This window comes from Carex rostrata, chromosome 14, assembly GCF_964058835.1.
Source record: "Carex rostrata chromosome 14, lpCarRost1.2, whole genome shotgun sequence".
Classification (NCBI taxonomy): Eukaryota; Viridiplantae; Streptophyta; class Magnoliopsida; order Poales; family Cyperaceae; genus Carex; species Carex rostrata.
The window spans coordinates 1,155,982-1,169,295 of record NC_135931.1 but is presented as its reverse complement, the minus strand read 5'-3'; positions in this window follow the sequence as shown (position 1 = coordinate 1,169,295).

Below are 13,314 nucleotides of genomic sequence, written 5' to 3'. Positions count from 1 at the left end.
ATCATGCAAAAAAAAAAGTAACAATCCGTCCGATCTGTTTTACTCAACAGTCAACAGTGTTATGCCAAAAAAGAAACGTAACAGGGCAACACTGCTTGCACGTACACAGACACCGAATTAATTGGATGTGTTGATGTCATGTTTTTTGAGGTGTTTTTTTTTTAATTTTTTATGAAAATGTCCGTAAGCTATTATTATATTTAAAGTTTACTACAAGAGAACTGATGAATTGGTACTAACCACTACTACAAAAAAAACTTTTGCCATTTGTTAGAATTAAACTTTACGATATGTTTTTGATCCGATGCATATCGACGCGATAGGATGTTTTTGATCCGATGCATATCGACGCAATAGGAAAGATATGTACACATCCCATCGGTTGAAAACAAATGGCATTGACTCATTTACCATTGGTTGAAAACTTATCCACCGTTGTTGAAAAGTTGGAACTCCGTTAATACCTTTTCACCATCGCTTTTGACCGATGGTGTTGATTTTTTTTTTTTTGTTTTTTGTTTTTGTGAAAATGCTTATTGCATATTATATTAATAATACTGGAATGTCTATTTTTTAATATGTTCTTTAAATGCTTCGTGCTAGCAAATAACATTCACCAATCACAATTCCAACATCATCAAATTATATCAACCATGTCAATAAATAACATAATAATAACAATGAATTATCAAAATATCACAATTACACATAATCATCTAACTAGCATTTGTACACTAATTTACAACTGCCTGAACTAAAGCTTCTTTACTTAAAAGAAAAATTTGAAATCGTTAAACCTTTTAAGGCTTGGTCCAAATTTCCTCGTGAGATTATCAGCTCTTGATTGATCACACTGCAAATAACCAAAATAAAAGATAACTAATAACCAATTATACACCAGTTATATATATATAGAATGGCTAATATCAAAACGTTTGCACCACGCCTCCCGTGCAACCGATTCATTTTCCGATTTTTAAAGTCCAAATGATAAATCTAAACCGTTAGATGTGTTCTCCATATTAAAATGTGCTTGGAGACCAAATTTTACATTTTTTGGAATTTTTTTACTATTTATTAAGCCACTTTGAAAATCACTGATTCAACGGTGGCTTCTGATTTTACTGTTCCAAACAGCCACCGTTGGATCAGCGATTTTCAAAATGGCTTAATAAATAGTAAAAAAATTTCAAAAAATGTAAAATTTGATCTCCAAGCACATTTTAATATGGAGAACACATCTAACGGTTTAGATTTATCATTTGGACTTTAAAAATTGGAAAATGAATCGGTTGCACGGGAGGCGTGGTGCAAACGGTTTGATATTAGCCATTCTCTCTCTCTCTCTCTCTCTCTCTATATATATATATATAGGGTCCGACTAATTTGCTGCCGGCAGCATTTTAGCAGGAGGTGCTGCCACTGTTTTTTCTATTTTTTGATGTTCAAATGACAAATCTAAACCGTTAGATGTTTAATCTATTATAATCTACTTGGAGACCAAATTTTACATTTTTTGGAATTTTTTTACTGTTCATTAAGTTGGTTTGAAAACCGCTGATTTCAGTAAATTTCTGCAGCATTGAAATCAACGGTTTAATAAATAATAAAAAAGATTTCAACGGTGACTGCTGATTTTACTATTTTGTTAAGCCACCGTTGGATTAACAATTTTCAAAGTGGCTTAATAAATAATAAAAAATTCAGAAAAATGTAAAATTTGGTCTCCAAGCACATATTAATATGGAGAACAAGATGAACGGTTCGAATCGACATTTTGACTTTTGAAATTTTAAATTTGGACCGTATGCATATCAGGCCATATGCATATGAATGCACATTAGTCACTCTCTCTCTCTCTCTCTATATATATATATATATATATACACTAGTATCGTGCCCGTGCGTTGCAACGGGACATTATAAGAAAAAAAAATTAACAAAATTTTTTTATTGACATTTCACCCAAAATTAAAAAAATAAATAAATAAATAAAAAACGCAAATGAAAATAAAGTAGTAGTTAATCTATGAAAATAGAATAACTGATCATTACCACCAAATATAGCAGTACGTAGTTGAAGGAGATTTTGTAATTAAACTATATTACGTCTGAAAAGTACTTTTAAAACAATTAATAAGAAGGGCAGTTGCTACTATAATAGTGTTGTTGTTTGGGGCAGCTTAATTAATATCTTTAATACATAAAAAGCTAATGTGTAAAATAAAATAAGACTCGAGCAGGTACTAAGTATTCACGTCTTATCAACAAGAAGGACGTCTCTTTTAGGAATTTGCTTATCACCGGATTACTTGTAGTAGACTGGACCAGCCTCTCTGACCATGGCCATCACATTTACAGACAAATAATAATATAATTGCAATAGAAATCATATACTAAATTGTGAACTAATAAAATATATTACGAATAATGTAAAGAAATCCATGAACCTACCAATTAAAAGACGCTTATTGCCTTCAAAAGCATGAAGTTTGTCAAACGTTCGGAGTTTGAATGAAAGCATGGGAATATTATTGTCATTGTCTTCCTCCTCTATGATAGTTTCATAGGTCAACAAGTATTGAATATTGAAATTTACCAATTTGTATTGCGTCAGAGCATTCTTTATATCTACAACTGTGAAAGAATAGATCTTTCCTTCCTCAACTATATCTTGAAGTCGATCCACTTCACCATCATACATGGAAGCCTCCAATTTTGTTCCATATAAACACTTAAATCTATCTTCTTGTGCCAAAAAAGTGTAAGAATGAAGAAAAAAAAAATTAAATAAAAGAAATATCACCTCCACATCAGCAAGCAGTAGTTTCATTCTTTTCTTTGACTGATATTGCTGAACATTAAACTTTTGCTCAACTCGTGCACACAAATTCCAATTGCAGTATCTATAGGGATGAAGAACAGTAAATGGAGAAAAGGATTTCTTCGTCTTCAATCTGTGAAAATAGCAAAAAAAATAAAAGAGACCATGAACAATAAGTAAAAACAGATGACCAAATCTCTCTAAGTTGAAAATAGCAAAAAATAAAAATAAATTAAGAGACCATTAATAATAAGCAAAAATAAATTATATAATCTTCCTAAGTTGAACTTTCATAAAGTAAAAGTACCGTTCATCTATCTCATTTTTTTCCTTCTCCAATTTAATATCTGTTGTAAATTTCTTTTCTCCACTCGGGTTATTTTCTCCTATAGTAATTGTGACAGATGGCTCAACAATATTGGATTGTAGGTTGCTGTCAATGACATCTTCATTCACATGAGATTCAAAATTAACAATCAAGATATCATTGGTTGTCATGTATAGCAGTACCTAGTGAGTTATGTAGTGATTAAGTAGTAATTACTCGAATTCACAAAAGCTGCATATTTTTTTGAAACCTTAATAGTGGCTATCAAGTATAATTTTTATTAATTAAAACGTAAAATACATCCATCGTTCTACATCCAAAACATCATCCAAACTACATCGACATTTAAAATACATCCACATCTAAACATCAACATCTAACAACACAAACAACTAAAATAACAAAAGAAACAAACCATATTCTTTAGTATTGGCTGGCTAGTTACCAAAAGCTGCATATTAAAATAGAAGAAAAACATCAATTACTAAATATTTAGAATTTACCATCCCTCCCCAATTATTGTACAAACCCTAAGCGTCCTAAATTAATTTCCAAAGCTAGCAACTAAAACCAAAATTTAGGCAACATCAATATACAAAAATAAGAAGCTTAAAGTCATAATAAATGAAAAAAAAAAAGCGGAGCTTACAATTTGAACATGATTCGAAACCCTAATTCGTCAGGCAAATGAAAGTTGGCGAAAAGCAAATTTTTGTACTAATATAGATCACGAAATGAGGAAACAAGTTAATTTGAAAAAAAAATATATATATTCTTGATTTTCTCGATTACAGGTGGCGGGGTAATTTGTATAGAAACAACTACAATCAAATATATTCAAGATCTATATAGAAACAAACAAAGGGAATTATGGAAACAAAGCAAAAATGATTTTCATTATGTCAATTGTGTTGTGATAAGTTGTACAGAAACAAAGGAGATATAGGAAACCAAAAATAAGGAAACGAAGAAGTTGCTAAAAGTTGGAGAAATAAGGAAACAAAAACTAAGGAAAGGAAAAAAAAATGGTCCTATATTCAATTTTAATTGTAATATATTGTGTGACTATACGTATAGCGAGTATGATTTTAACTAAATATAGACCTCTACCCTTAAAAAAGATGTATTTAATCAAAAGAAGATAAATTATTTAATTAGAGGTTGAGATTAAATCTAAAATTTCATCTTTCAATCGTAGCCGTTGGCGGATCGGACACCCAACGTGCTTAATAATAAAATGGAGATATAAATTGATTTTCTATTGGTATGCTCTCAAGTGTACAGTACTAACTAAAGCAGTTTTTCTATTTGTTTAGTTATAGGCAGAATAGAAAAATGCTGGTATAGTTGGTATATGCTCTCAAGTGTATAGTTTTTCTGTTGTGCTCTCGGCATGGTCTTCCATCGAATGACATAATAACAAATCTCGAACAAACTAACAAATCTTTTGTGCATATTCTATTTCTGTCTGAAATTCGACCAATTGCTTGTCTCATCAACTCCCTGGTTACACTGCAACCTAACCACAAAATTGACAGATGGATCTCATCAATATCAATTGTAGAAGGTTGAAAAATACCTCCAACCCCTTCTTCCCCTCTCCTCCCCTCCCCTAAGCATACATGAAACATGAAAGTATGTACAAAATTGATCTCATTTTCTGGTATCACACAAAACTAAAAGAAGAAAATGCATGCCATGGAATGAAGTTGTATTTAAATTAAAAGGATAGTAAGAACAAGAAGAAGAAAATATTTACTTGACTTAAAGAAAAATGCTTCTCTATCTTGCAACCTATAACTAAACAAAAAGAGATAACAACTCAACATGATTATAATTAATTTCTCCTTTAAGAAATATTTCATAATGAATAATATTACAAAGGAAAACTTTATACCTTCAATAATACTAAAATTCTTCACCCCAACCTCTGATCCATTGAGAATCCCCAAGCAAATATTTCCATATTTCTGAAAATAAATGAAAGGGAAAAGAGAATGGTCAAATGTAAAACTTAGTGATGCTTACACCATTTTGAATCACAAATTTGTCATCAATAGCATAGTTCCAATCTACTTGTCTTTATAAGAACAAGAATATGTCAACCAATTCAAAGTTTACTCGGCAATTTAAATCTTACCGTCACAACTAGATAGTTCTCAGGAGGTATGAGAAGACCAAATTGCCCTTAATATTTTTATTCATATAATTTGACTACAGATAAGCAAAGAAATGTTGTTAGTATATTAATCAAATTTGCTTCTACAAAAAATATTCAAACAAAACGAGAATGCAACAGAAAAAAAATTCAAAATAATTGAGAAACCTTGTGCCCAAAATGCTCTTAGAGATTAGCACTAGCATAGCATTAGTGCGCCAGTGCTATGGGGTTTTCTCCAACTGAGTATTTGCTCCAATAGTACTGCTCTTACTTCTCATGTTTGACAATTTCTGATTGGAGTTCTGGTATTTCTTTTAGAATATCTACAGATGAAAGAGTTGTATATCAGAGTTACATGTTGATCGAAAAAGTAAGATAGTGCATACCACTAAATCACATGACTTTACAGGTTGAGGTAATCAGGTTCCAATTTGAATTATGTGGTTATGGGGTTTTTGCATTATAAATGCAGTTGTTTCTCGCTCGGCATATACACCATGTGATATTTGCAAATAGGCCCCTCTGTTCTTCATTTAAAGGTTGTGTAACCAACAGGTAGCATGCATACTATACTGCATCAACACGTATTTACCAAAAGCTCCGTTAAGAATTTGAAAATTTTATTCATTAATTTATAAAAAATAATAAATCCAAATCTGAGGCTTGAAGGCAAGTAAAAGGATTTGTGCAGATTGGACCTTCACTGTGATCTTGTTTATGAATTTAATTACATTTAGCACAGTTAAGCAAAAGTTTCACCAAGAATAGAGAAAAATAAGCAATTTCATATAGTGTAGAGTCCTTTTTGCAATTTTTCATGTACATCATAGGAGAATATGTAAATTGCCTTTTATCTTATAGTGTCTTTTATTATGTTCAACTTGACTTGTTGAAGGATATCCTAGAGCAAGAATAATGTATAGATTATAAGTAGGTGACTTACAGCTGCAATTTTTTTTCTCAAGGACTCTAACTCAGTGTCAAGCTTCATGTCAGGTAGTTCTACTTCAATAGCTAATTTTTTGGTGGAATCGTTCAAGAAAACAAATAAGGACAAGTAAATTCAATATGTAAGCAATGTATTAACCTATTAACCAATTGATTGATACCAAACATAGCCAGTTGGCATCAACCTCCTTTGGCAAGTCAGAGAATTTGATTTAAGGATCAGCTACTCACATATTCTGATAATGAAATTTTGTGAGAAACTACAACCACTTGCTTGAATCAAATTTCAAGTCAGAGAATGTTCTTTCCTCCAAAGGCGTTGAGTATAAGGTTTAGGCAAATATGGTAAAAATTTCACTCAATAAATAAATAGAGTACGAATCAAATAAAATTTGAACTCAAGCCCTTAAAATTTGATGTGTTGTCTTGATTTATCAATGGACGTACATGCATCTGTTCAATTCAATAAACAGTTGGTATTGATTTAGCCAATACTAACTGCTCATATAGAAAACCGTTGGCAAATATATATGCATCAACACCATCGGTTGGTTATCTCAACCGATGGTGTAGTGTTAGTCTTTACCAACGGTTGGACAAAAGTTAACCGATGGCAAAAGAGGGGGTCTATCAACGCCATCTGTTTTTTTTTTTTTCATAACAGATGATAAAAAGTTCAAAGTAATTACAGCGTTGCCACTCGTGATGTACACCATCTGTGCGGAAGCACATTCGATAGTAAATGGGCGATGGCAAAAATATTTTTTGTAGTAATGAACATTCGTACAACAAAAAAAATATAGCAACTGATACGTGCTAAGATTGCATACTAATGCATATCAGTAAACCTATCATCTCGTACCGATATACATCAACTCAGACTAGTACATATCAGTGTTGTAAAAAACAGTTTTAACGGTCAATTAAACACCCATTTAATTGTTAATGGTAGTCAAATCGTTATGAATACATTAAATGAAAGCTTATTAACGGATTTTCCTGATTAATCGGCCGATTATTCTCAATTTTATTTATTTCCGTAATCACCCGTTTATTCCAGAGAATATTTATTTTTACATTGTTTTGTTTTTTCATTAACTGTGTGTGATAATAAGTTTTATAAATCTTGTATTGTAGCTTTATTTGTGCTTGAATATGCATCTGTTATTTTTATTTTTTCTTCTTACTTTGAAATTGAATAATTATTCTATTATTTATATTTCATTTTTTTTTTACCTACTGATGTAATTTTTTCAATTAGTACGACATGTTCATATATAAAATTAAGTTGTTATCATAAACTAAATTTAGTAATTTTATGTTGGAATGTCTTATTTCTTTCACATAATATGTTATTAGTACTTGAAAAATATAATTCTCGAATTTATTTTTCATTAAATAAATGTGTTACTTACGCATGTAAAGTGTGTAGTGTCATGTCCTAATAATAAAACTAAGTTAAATTAAGTTTATTTGATAAGTTTGATGAGTTAAATAAATTATGAATATATACACATAATTTTAATAAAAACAATTAATCGTTTGCATAATTCTGATTAATCAGTCGCAAACCGATTAATCGCTTAGTGATATCACATATGTTCAACGATTGCATACCGTATTTACAACACTTGTACATATATACTACAACTAGACCCCCTATGACATAAACAAGCGAGAAAAACATAAACAAAAAAACTTGTACATGCTGATATTGAGTTGTTAGTTCGTCATGCTCAGATGGAGACTGTTTTAAAATGCGGTTTTGTTCATGCATGCGGAAGGCCACTGCATACCGCATATGTGGTATGCGGACGCATATGCGGATTTTAAAATAAAAATTCACGTATATATATATAGAGTACGGCTAACGCGCTTCCTCTAGTATATAGGTCGAAATGCTTCCGGTGGAAAGTTGAAATTTCAAAATCCAAAAAGTCGATCTGAACCGTTCATCTTCTTCTCCATATTAATATCTACTTGGAGACCAAATTTTATATTTTTCTGAAATTTTTTACTATTTATTAAGCCATTTTGAAAATCGCTGATCCAACGGTAGCTTCTGATTTTTACTGTTTGGTAAGCCACCGTTGGATCAGCAATTTTCAAAGTGGCTTAATAAATAGTAAAAAATTTCAGAAAAATGTAAAATTTGGTCTCCAAGCAGATATTAATATGGAGAAGAAGATGAACGGTTCAGATCGACTTTTTGGATTTTGAAATTTCAACTTTCCACCGGAAGCATTTCGGCCCATATGCTAGAGGAAGCGCGTTAGCCGTACTCTATATATATATATAGAGAGAGATGGGCTATGGTGCATTGCAATGCATGAACCCCCTTATGCATTGCACTATAATCACGGATTTAAAGTCCAAACGACCGATCCGAACCGTTAGATGTTTAATCCATATTGAAATGTGCTTGGAGACCAAATTTTATATTTTTTGGAATTTTTTTACTATTTATTAAGCATTTTTGAAAATTGCTGTTTTGCTGTGAACAGTAAAAAACAGTAAAATTTTCTGGACCATCAGATCAGCGATTTTAAAAATTGCTTAATAAATAGTAAAAAAATTCCAAAAAATGTAAAATTTGGTCCCCAAACACATATTAATATGAAGAACAAGATGAACAGTTCGGATTGGTCGTTTGGACTTTAAATCCATGATTTATAGTGCAATGCACAAAAGGGTTCATGCATTGCAATGCACCATAGCCCATCTATATATATATATATATATAGAGAGAGAGAGAGAGAGAGAGAGAGCTAGGCTACGGTGAGTTGCGAAGTAAAGCGACTATTTTACTTTACGCTCATATTTTGCGATTTTAAAGTTCAAAACGTCGATCCGAACCGTTCATCTTGTTCTTCATATTGAAATGTGCTTGGAGACCAAATTTTACATTTTTTACATTTTTTGGAATTTGTTTACTATTTATTAAGCAATTTTGAAAGTCGCTGATTTGATGGTTGATATCTCCATATTTGATCTATTGTTCCAACCAATTCTTGTACCAAAATATGCGTTTTAAACCACCAAATCGCGTATTTTACATTGAATATCCGTAGAATGTGGTACTGCTGCGATTTCATTCTTATTTTGCAGAAAACGGGAGAAATCAGGGAAGTTACTGAATTCTGAGACTCTGCACGCGACCCTCATCACATCTGACGCGACCCTCATCAGAGTCGATGCGGGTAGCATCAGACCTGACGCTGGTCGCTTCGCGAGCTTCCAGAGCAGACAGCAAAGGCCCAATTAAGGCCCAGAATTGAAGCACTCGTTTTGAAATGTCTATAAATAGACCACCCCTGCTACCAGGGAGGGAGTTCCGAATTTGAAGATTCAAAACCTCAAGAATTGGAGTGCTGATCAAGAAAGAAGAGAGAGATTGGAGATCGCTTGGAGAAGAAGAGAAGATTGCAAGATCCTCTCCAATCCACCTTGGATCTTCGAGCTTCATCATGATATCTTCTCTTCTCCTCTCTTTTATGCTTTCTTTTATCATGTTTGAGTAGATCTTTAGTTCCTAGGGTTAGGATGTAGTCTCTAAACTTTGTCTTTGAGTTGCATGTTGTTTTGATCTAAGTTTGAACTTGTGTGATTCTTTGTTTGAGTATTCATTGATTGCTTGATTTTGATTGCTTGATTGATTCTTGATTGTCTACTGTTAGATGTCTATAGCATCTCTTCTAGTAATTTGACCTTGATGTTTCTTGCAATTGTGATTGAGTATTTGAAGTAGATCTAAGATCAATAGTAGCCGAGAGGTGAACTTTCCATTATCGAAAGGTTGTTGATACTTCTAGCAAACCAGACAATCAATTTAGGTCAGATACCAGTAGGTGAGAGTTACAGGTTGAAGCCTCGCACAAGAAATCAACTTAGATATGAACACATGTCAGCTCTGCTCGAGGACCATGCGACCCTCATCAGAAATGATGCGAGTCGCATCAAACGGGTCGCATCAGAGATGATGCGAGTCGGATGATAGGTCCAGAGAGGGCAAAGTTTGGGATGAAACCTGAAACCCTGGGAGCGCCTTTTATCATTGTTCAAAACTAAAACCTTTAATTGCTTTCATTTACTGTTAATTGAATTGTCACTTGAAATTAGGAAATATAAACAAACCAAACCCAACTTTTCACACTTCTAGTACCTAACTCAGATTAGTAAGAATTTAGAGTCGAATTATACCGTCCCTGAGGATCGATACCTTATTATACTATACGGATAGGATTGTGCACTTGCAATCTTAGACGAGAGTAGATTCAAGGTTTAAACTGATACAGCTAGCTGTACCTGAAACTTTGTAGCATACTTTTGTGCGAACAATGGTCCAGAAAATTTTACTGTTTTTTACTGTTCACAGCAAAACAACAATTTTTAAAAATGCTTAATAAATAGTAAACAAATTCCAAAAAATGTAAAATTTGGTCTCCAAGCACATTTCAATATGGATTAAATATCTAACGGTTCGGATCGGTAATTTGGACTTTCAAAATAAAAATACAGCGTGAAGTAGAAACGCGTTTTACTTCGCAACTCACCGTAGACTACCTCTATATATATATATATATATATATATATATATATAGTACGGCTAACGCGCTTCCTCTAGCATATGGGCCGAAATGCTTCTGGTGAAAAGTTGAAATTTCAAAATCCAAAAAGTCGATCTGAACCGTTCATCTTCTTCTCCATATTAATATCTGCTTGGAGACCAAATTTTACATTTTTCTGAAATTTTTTACTATTTATTAAGCCATTTTGAAAATCGCTGATCCAACGGTAGCTTCTGATTTTTACTGTTTGGTAAGCCACCGTTGGATCAGTGATTTTGAAAATGGCTTAATAAATAGTAAAAAAATTCAGAAAAATGTAAAATTTGGTCTCTAAGCAGATATTAATATGGAGAAGAAGATGAACGGTTCAGATCGACTTTTTGAATTTTGAAATTTCAACTTTTCACCAGAAGCATTTCGGCCCATATGCTAGAGGAAGCGCGTTAGCCGTACTCTCTATATATATATATATATATTCATATTCATATATTTGAATTTATTTTCACATATTAACATAACCAACAATAATTTTTTGATTTTTTTAATATAAATTTTAATTAAAATACAATCAAATTATCAAAACCGCATGAAAAAACTGTATGGCCGCATATTCAGACCGCATGACCGCATATTCAGACTGCATGGCCGCATTTTTAATCCGCATGACCGCATATTCGGACCGCATGGAAAAACCGCATGAGTATTCTGAGCACGACTGCCGATCGCATACGCATATGCGGCCGCATTTTAAAACACTGGATGGAGACCTAGTAATCCTTTTATCATCCTTACCCTCAACACGAAAGCAAGATAAGGGTGTCCACAGATGACAGTCAATTTTCCTTTTTTATTGTCAAAAGAAAAGAAAAAACGTAAAAAGAAAAATGAGGAAACAAAAAAAAATAAAAGAAAATGAGAAAATAGGAAAGAAAGAAGAAGGAAAAAGAAAGAAGAAGAAAAGCGGAATAAATAAGAAGGAGAAAAGAAGGAAGGAGAAGCCGGAAAGAAAGAAGAAAGAAGAAAGGAGAAAAAGATAGAAGAAGAAAAGCAAAATCAATAAGAAGGAGAAAAGAAGAAAGGAGAAGCCGGAAAGAAAGAAGAAAGGAAGATGAGAAGAAAGAAGAGAAGCAGCATCGAGAAGGAGATGTAAACCACAACATCATCAACAAGACAAAAGAAAATAATACTAAACTATCATCTAGACGGAGCAGATGAGCATCGAGGCAGAGCAAAGGAGTGACAACCAGATCCGAATTCTAGGTGAAACATTTCCAATCTCTTCCAATATTGAAGAGGAGAAGAAAAACCCGAACCCTAGGCGGAAGCATTTGCACGGCAAGAAAAGGTGGGAGAGGTGGAGGGGAGAAGGGGGTTAAGGTTGTGCTCTGCAAACGCAACGCAGGGAGGAAGGGGAAGGAAGAGCCCGATCGCGGTTCCCCTCGCTACAGTAAACTCTACACTTTGATTTGGGGTTACGAATTTCAGAATTTTGCACAACGGTTTCCCCTCATCACAGTAACTGTTATATCCCATAAATTTAAAACATGATTAATTATACTAATCTAAAAGTTTTACTCAAATAATTTATTTTATTCTATTTTATTTATCAAATTAAAATATAAACTAGAAACCTTGAGATATATACATATATATAATTTATGAAACTTTGAAAATAAACAACAAGATTGTGTAAATAGATAAATCAATCAGGATTTAATTAAATGTACAAGGATATGAGTTTTCACGCAAACAAAACTTTAAAAGCTACAAATCTCGTTCATAATAAATTATATAGCCAAATTAGATTTTTATATGCATAAATGAGTATTATAACAAATTTTCCCAAACCAATTTTCATTAGAATCCAATTATTATATCCAATCATATTCATTAGAAACCCCATTTTATTGTTAGATTGTTGTAACCCTTGGATCTCTTCATAGCACTGCATTTGAAGTTATCTAAACCCTTGATGTTGAATTAAATAAATTCATATTGAAATTCTGAATTCGTTTGGACCTTTGGATTAAATCTAGCACGAATCTTGACTTAATCCCATGCCTTGTTTTTGAATCCAATTGAAACTAAGATTTAATCAAATTGAATAAAAATTTCGGATCCATGCACATATCACTCCTGCCTCCGTTTCTCTCCTTTTCTTCTTTCTTCCACTGACAACGGACCCCACCCCCACAGACCTTTCTCTTTCTCTCTTTTCTCCCCTCCCGTTCCCCTTCTTCTCCCTTTCGCGCAAGACAGAGGCGCCCCTGCCTCTTCCTCTTTGTTTCACTGAAACCCTAGGCCCACCCATCTCCTCTTCCGCTGACTTACGGGCCCCCTCCCGTTGCTCTCTCTCTTTCCATTTCGTTTCATGGAGACGAAAAAGAGGAGGGAAAAATCCCGCCTTTGGTTCGAGTGGTCGCGATTTTCTTCATTCTCCACCTGCTCCCATCGTTTCACCCTCGTGGGCGATGACCTCGGCAGC